This window comes from Globicephala melas, chromosome 1 (genome assembly GCF_963455315.2).
Source record: "Globicephala melas chromosome 1, mGloMel1.2, whole genome shotgun sequence".
NCBI classification, from domain to species: Eukaryota; Metazoa; Chordata; class Mammalia; order Artiodactyla; family Delphinidae; genus Globicephala; species Globicephala melas.
Window position 1 is genome coordinate 106,430,134 of NC_083314.1, and position 7,282 is coordinate 106,437,415.

At 37.0% G+C, this 7,282-nt stretch overlaps 1 non-coding gene across 1 annotated transcript; it reads left to right on the forward strand.

Annotated features, from left to right (window-relative positions):
• Positions 1-569: 569 nt before the first annotated feature.
• On the forward strand, positions 570-642 carry TRNAA-UGC (transfer RNA alanine (anticodon UGC)). Its single transcript has one exon. It is a non-coding gene; the product is annotated as a tRNA-Ala (tRNA).
• Positions 643-7,282: the final 6,640 nt, after the last annotated feature.

A 7,282-nucleotide genomic window follows, 5' to 3' on the forward strand; every position in this document is an offset into this window, starting at 1 on the left:
TAAATCAAATATATGTTGCTCTCCCATGGCATTGTGTGAACTGTTTCTCTACTAGGGTGCTTTTACTACCTTCTCAACTTGACAAATTACTACACATTCTTCAAAACCCGGCTCAAATATTACCTTCTCTGTGAACCCCACTGTGAGTTTCTCTCCTCTGTGCTCCCATATTTTGTATATATCTCTACAATTGCACTTATCTCATGAGATCAGGAAGCAGATTAACAGAGTGAAGAGCGGCCAGGGCTTTGGAGCTAAGCAGACATAGGGTCAAATCCTGACTCTGCCATGTTTCATTCAATCAAATAGCTTTTTACAGTATGAATTACATGAAACACGCTGAGCCATGTTCCAGGAATACAAAGATGACAAACTGTGCTCACCCTGAAAGAAATTAGTCCTAATGCAGTCTGGTTGTGGATTCAGACAGTAAATTAAAATTTAGAGAGACAAGTGCACTGCTAGAGATACATACAGGGAGCATTAGGCAAGACATTGACACTTCCCAGGGTCAAGGAAGGCTTTCTTGAAGGACAAACAGGAATTAAATGAAGATGGGTAGAGGGAATTCCCTGGTGGCCCAGTGGTTAGGGCTCAGCGCTTGCACTGCTGGGGCCCTGGGTTAGATTCCTGGCTGAGGAACTAAGTTCCCACAAGCCACGTGGTGAGGCCAAAAAAAAAAATTAATAATTATTATTAATAATAAATAAAAATAATAAATAAATAAGGTGGGTATAAAGTTTCAGGCAGAGGAATTAAATGTACAGAGGAGACTGAGAGAATGGCCAAGGTAACTCTAAAAGCCTGTCTCCTCATCCGCAAATAGTAGGGCGATATACCCCTATCTCTTATGGTTGGTCATAGGATTAAACGACATATCATATGTAAATCATCTAATAAAGTGTCTGACATTGAATGCTCAAAGTATTGAGGTATTATTATTCTGTTGTGGTTATATCTATGTTTCTATCTCTACTACTTCACCAGGGGAGTTCCTTGAGGGCCAGGAACAGTCTTATTCACTTTTGTATCATTAACTTCTGACACTGTGCCTGGCATTTCGAGACCGCTCAATATGCATTTGTTGAATAAGCTCATGAATGCATGAAGTACTGAGCATGCATGTGTTTCAGGATCTCATCCGTTCTAAGACAAAAGTAAGAAGGAATCAAAAAAACTACAGCAACACTAAAAGACCCTTCAATCTTTTCAGAAGTTTCCCTTTTCCAATTAATAAAACAAGTATGGATTCCTTCTGTGATTTATGTCTCCTGATTTATTAGAAATGACCAAACCTGCCATCTTAAAAAAACTCAGAGATCCACAGATCTAGGATGAGTTGATTTTGATGTGAAAAAGAAGAGTAATAAGTGCAGGTCAGACCAAGTGTAAATTCAAATCCCATGACCTTTTTCCCTTCAACAATTATCAATACTTTATTACAGAGGATTTAAAACATACTTAATTGAGAAGTTGGTCAATGATAGAAAGCTAGGAGACCAATGTCTCAGGAACTCCCTTTCCTTCCCTTTGGCAAGTCCTAAGGAAGTATCCTGGGATCATGGTGAGAACCATTGTTTCGATAAATTTTATAAATACAATGTGTGTAAATAGAAATATCTAGGTCTTCATTAGAACCATTCTTTTTAACACCAAAAAATGGTTATAAGATAAACAGACATCAGTCTTCAAGGTCAGATTCCCTTGAAACGATTCCAAGCTATTAACTATGAGAATAATTAAACTGTAATTTAAGCACATTTTAAAGAGCCTAACAGATCTTTGTCCAGGCAAGCATTCCTAGAGGAGATGTTGTGCTTCCAGATTAATTTTAAAGCTACTCCAGCAATATATGTAAATCTGAATTTATTCTCCAAATTACCAAATCCAGATTCTACTCTCTACTGTTCAATTTAGTTTCTTCAGTTTGTATGCAGATTATGCCAAGCAGGAGGTCTGTCAGTTACAATTGACAACACTTACCAGATGTTAATTTTACACATTGCTCTAATTTAAATGCTTAATTGCTCTCAGTGAACTCAATTTACAGCTCATAAATCTCTCCCAGTGGCCCCCAAATCTCTTTGCCTATGATAAGTTCAAAGTTAAATGAACCATAGCGTCCCTTGGTAGAAAAAAGTGAAATATCTGAATAATCCTATACTCTTTAAATGTTTATAATTATTTGTTAGAAAAAATTAACATCTGAGCATTTTCTCTAAATTAGTTTTAGAGAGAAGAGGTTAGGAGGTTATGTTCAATGACTGCCAGGTCTCCTACTAGTTCCTTAAATATCTTGCTCTTTGAAACTGGAGCACAAGGATGATACATGCCTTTATATGTATATAGTATCCAGGATGCTCAGGGAGGATCAAAGAAATATTAAAAACATTGTGGAGAATGACTATATAATTACAAACTGTTCCATGTCGATGGCGTCCAACTAAGGTAAAGAATAAGGTGCTGTAAGTATCATAGCCTGATGGGAGAGTTTGAAGGCTTTTCTGTCTACCTATCCCTTTAGCTGGGAAATTGAATGCTGACTTTGAAAGAGCTCATCTCATTCAACATCATCGTTTTATGGATGAGGACACAGAGCCCCAGAAAGTTCAAGTGGTTTGCCCAGAGAAATGAGTGATGGAGAACAGGACCAGAATTTCAGGTTCTTGTCTCTTCGGGCAACATTTTGACCACTTGACCACCCAGCCTATCTTGTCCCCCAGTTTGTTGCGGTCAACTGCAGCAAGGGGAAAGGGAGAAAACCTTTATTAAACCTTGCACAAGACACAGAAATGGATTTTCTTCAACGAATGATACCGAGGTGCTTTCTGTTTTAAGCCAAACCACGTATGAAAATAGAGATGTACACTAGGCTAAATCACAGAGTGCTTCTTGACTTAATTTACAAGGATTCACTATTGGATTTTTGTAAACATTTAGCTCCCCTACTGAATTTTAAAGTTGGCTTATGCTAGCCTCAAGAACACATCTATTATGTAAATTAAGGTATTTATGCATTAAAACCAATTAGCAAGTGTTTATAAAGTACAGTCATCCCTTAGTATCCACTGAGAATACCAAAATCAAGTCCCTTATATAAAGTGGTGTAGTATTTGCATATAACCTGTGCACATCCTCCTGTATACTTTAAATCATCTTTAGATTGCTTATAATACCTAATTCAAAGTAAAAGCTATGTAAATAGCTGTACATACATTGTAAATGATATGTAAATATTTGCCTTTGCACGAATTCAAGTTTTGCTTTTTGGGACTTTCTGGAATTTTTTTCCAAATATTTTCGATTTGGTTGGTGGTTGGTTGATTCCCTGGATGTGGAACCCGAGGATATGGAGTACCAACTGTACCTAACACTGAGTCAGGTGCTATGCAATTTTTTAAAATAATAAGTATAATATAAGCCATGTTCCCCATTGACAAGGAGCTTGCATCTTAGTTGTGGGCACAAGACAAACAAATTGAACAACTTGAAAACAAAACAGTATATAATGAAGCATTAAATGGTACAGCAAGGAAAATTTGTAGGATATGGATGATAAAGAAGAAAAGACAAGTGAAAAACTTTGTGAGACTTTAACATCTCTGTACTAATTTTATTTGTGTGATTTTCTGTTTATTCATGGGCTAGCAAATTAAAACAGGTTAAAAGTAATGCAAACAAGAGACCATGTCCTCTATTGCTCTCAAAATAATTTGGCAGGTTTGTAAGAGTTTTGACGCCCCCTAGTGGCCAGTTATAATAGCATTGTCTGCCTGCACTTACAGTTCTAAGGTAACTTGTTTTTTTGTTGTTTTTTAAATTTAATTTTATTTATTCATTTTTTATACAGCAGGTTCTTATTAGTTATCTATTTTATATATATTTGTGTATATATGTCAATCCCTATCTCCCAATTCATCACACCACCACTGCCCCACCCACTTTCCCCCTGCTTGGTGTCCATGTTTGTTCTCTACATCTGTGTCTCTATTTCTGCCTTGCAAACTGGTTCATCTGTACCATTTTTCTAGATTCCACATATGTGTGTTAATATACAATATATTTTTTTCTTTTTCTGACTTACTTCACTCCGTATGACAACTCTGGGTCCATCCATGTCTCTACAAATGACCCAATTTTGTTCCTTTTTATGGCTAATATTCCATTGTATATATGTACCACATCTTCTTTATCTATACGTCTGTCGATGGGCATTTAGGTTGCTTCCATGACCTGGCTATTGTAAATAATGCTGCAATGAACACCGGGGTGCATTTGTCTTTTTGAATTATGGTTTTCTCTTTTGGCTTCTGTTTTGAAGCCAAAAACCATGGGGAAGACTTTGATTTAAAACTATCAATACTTTTCAAAGTTTTCTTTGACTAATAGAGGCTGCATAGTGTAGTGGTTAACACATAATCTCCAGAGCTAGCCTGCCTTAGTCCAAACACCAACTTTGCCACTGACTAGCTGTTTGGGCCTGGGCAAATGTTGCTTAATCATTCCATGTCTCAGCTCCCTCTCTGTAAAGTGGGAATAACAATAATGCCCTCTTCATGACGTTTTTACAAGAATTAACTGAGTTAATATTTTTAAAGAACTTAGAACAGTGCCTATCACATAGTAAGCATAATATAAATATATGCTAAATAAATTAGAGCAAATCATAGTAAAGCTCATTCTTCTATTTACATTATCCTGACAATAATTTATAATTTTTCTAAACGGGAAAATTAACTTCTCTGTGCTTAAGCTTCTTTAATAATAAATAATCATGTGTGAGGAAATTTTTAAAAATAGACTTTCATTTATTTGTTTTATTAAGAATTCTCTTTTAGAGGAGTTCTACGTTCACAGAAAAATTGAGAGGAAGGTACAGAGCTTTCCCATATACCTGCTGCCGCTACACATGCATAACTTCTCCCATTATCAACATCCTCCACCAGATAGAGCCTTTGTTAAAACTGCTGAAACTATGGATACACCATTACCACCCAAAGTCCATAGTTTACAATACAGTTCACTCTTGGTGTTGTATATTCTGTGAGTTTGGACGACTGTGTAATGACACATATCCATCATTATGGTATCATACAGAGTATTTTCACTGCCCTAAAAATCCTCTGTGGTCCACCTATTCCTCTCTCCCTCCCCCCAAACCCCTGGCAACCCCTGACCTTCTTCTTGCCTCCCTAGTTTGCCTTGTCCAGAATGTCATATTTGGAGTTACACAGTATGTAGCCTCTTTAGATTGTCTTCTTTCGCTTAGTAATGTGCCTTTAAGGTTGTTGCATGTATTTTCATGGCTTGAAAGCTCATGTTTTTAGCACTGAATAATATCCATTGTCTGGATGTACCACAGTTTATTTATTCACCTGCTGAAAGACATCTTGATTGCTTCCACATGAATTATGAATAAAGCAGCTATAAACATCCACGTGCATGCTTTTGTGTGGACATCTGCTTTTTTTCTTTTTTTTTTTTTTGCGGTACTCGGGTCTCTCATTGTTGTGGCCTCTCCCGTTGCGGAGCACAGGCTCCGGACGCGGAGGCTCAGCAGCCATGGCTCACGGGCCTAGCTGCTCCGCAGCATGTGGGATCCTCCCGGACGGGGACACAAACCTGTGTCCCCTGCATTGGCAGGCGGACTCTCAACCACTGCGCCACCAGGGAAGCCCCTGGACATATGCTTTTAACTCCTCTAGGTAAATACCAAGGACTGTGATTGCTGGATCATATAAGAGTATGTTCAGTTTCGCAAGAAACCACCAAACTGTCTTCCCTTTTGCATTCCCACCAGCAATAAAGGAGAGTTCCTGTTGTTCCACATCCTTGCCAGCATTTGTTGTTGTCAGTGTTCTGAATTTTGGCCATTCTAATAGGTGTGTAGTGGTATTTATTGTTTTAATTTTCATTTCTATAATGTGAAGCATCTTTTCATATGTTTATTTGCCATCTGTATATCCTCTTTGTTCAGGTATAACTTTATTTTTTAGAAAAGTTTTATATTTACAGAAAAATTGAGAAGATAGTATGCAGAATTCCTGTATACCCACACCCAGTTTTTCCTACTCTTACCATCTTAAAGTAGTATGGTACATTTGTTACAATCTATAAACCAATATTGACACTTTATTATTAACTGAAGTTCACAGTTTATTCAGATTCCCTTAATATTTACCTAATGTTCTTTTACTATACTATGATCCCATCCAGGATACCACATTCCATTTAGTTTTCATAATGTCCTCAGGCCCCCCTTGACTATGACAGTTTTTCAGACTTTCCTTGTTTTTGATGACCTTGACAGTTTTGAGGAGTACTGGTCAAGTATTTCGTAGAATGTCCTTCAATTGGGATTTGACATTTTTCCCATGATTAGATTGGGGTTATGGGAGTTGGGGAAGAAGATCACAGAGGCAAAGAGCCATTTTCATCACATCATATATACTATCATCATGATTTATGACTGTTGATGTTGACCTTGATCACTTGGCTGATGTAGTTTTTGTCCACAGTAAGTTTTTGTAGGTTTCTCCAGAGTACGGTTACTCTATTTCCTCCCTTTCCATAGTCTTTAGAGGGAAGTCACTACATGCAGCCCACACTTAGGGAGTAGGGATTTATGCTCCCTCTCCTTGAGGACAGAGTATCCATATAAATTATTTGAAATTCTTCTGCATAGGCTATTTGCTTCTTCTCCTCCATTTATTTTTATTCAATGATTTATTTACACCAGTATTGACTTAGATAATTATTTTATGCTTTGGGTTATTATCCAATTTTACTTTTATTTATTTTTTCCAAATTGTTCCACCTTTGGCTATTGGGAATTCTTTCAGTTGTCTTCTCTGTCCCTTTGTCATATCCCTATCAATATGGTTTTTAAAGAAATCACCTCCTAAAAAAAAAATAAAAGAATGCAATCTCATTCATTACTTTCTGTCACTTCAACAAGCTCATCTTGTATATTTCCTGCCCTAGTCCTAGAATCAACCATTTCTCCAAAAAGCCCTAGTTCCTTTTACTGGAGAATAATGTTAGAAACCAAGATCTGAGTGCTATGTGTATTTGTGCTAGGGGATGTCATTTCTTTTATGATCCCTCTCGGTTAACAGATCAAAGAAATATATGCATGTATACTAATCAGTGTATACATACATATCTATTAATATTTCTATTTGTAACCATGTGCGTCTATAGTAAGCTAAACATGAGTTCTTCCTGATATCTCCAACTCTAACCCATCACTACACAGACCGTTCTAGCCTCCTCCCTTTGC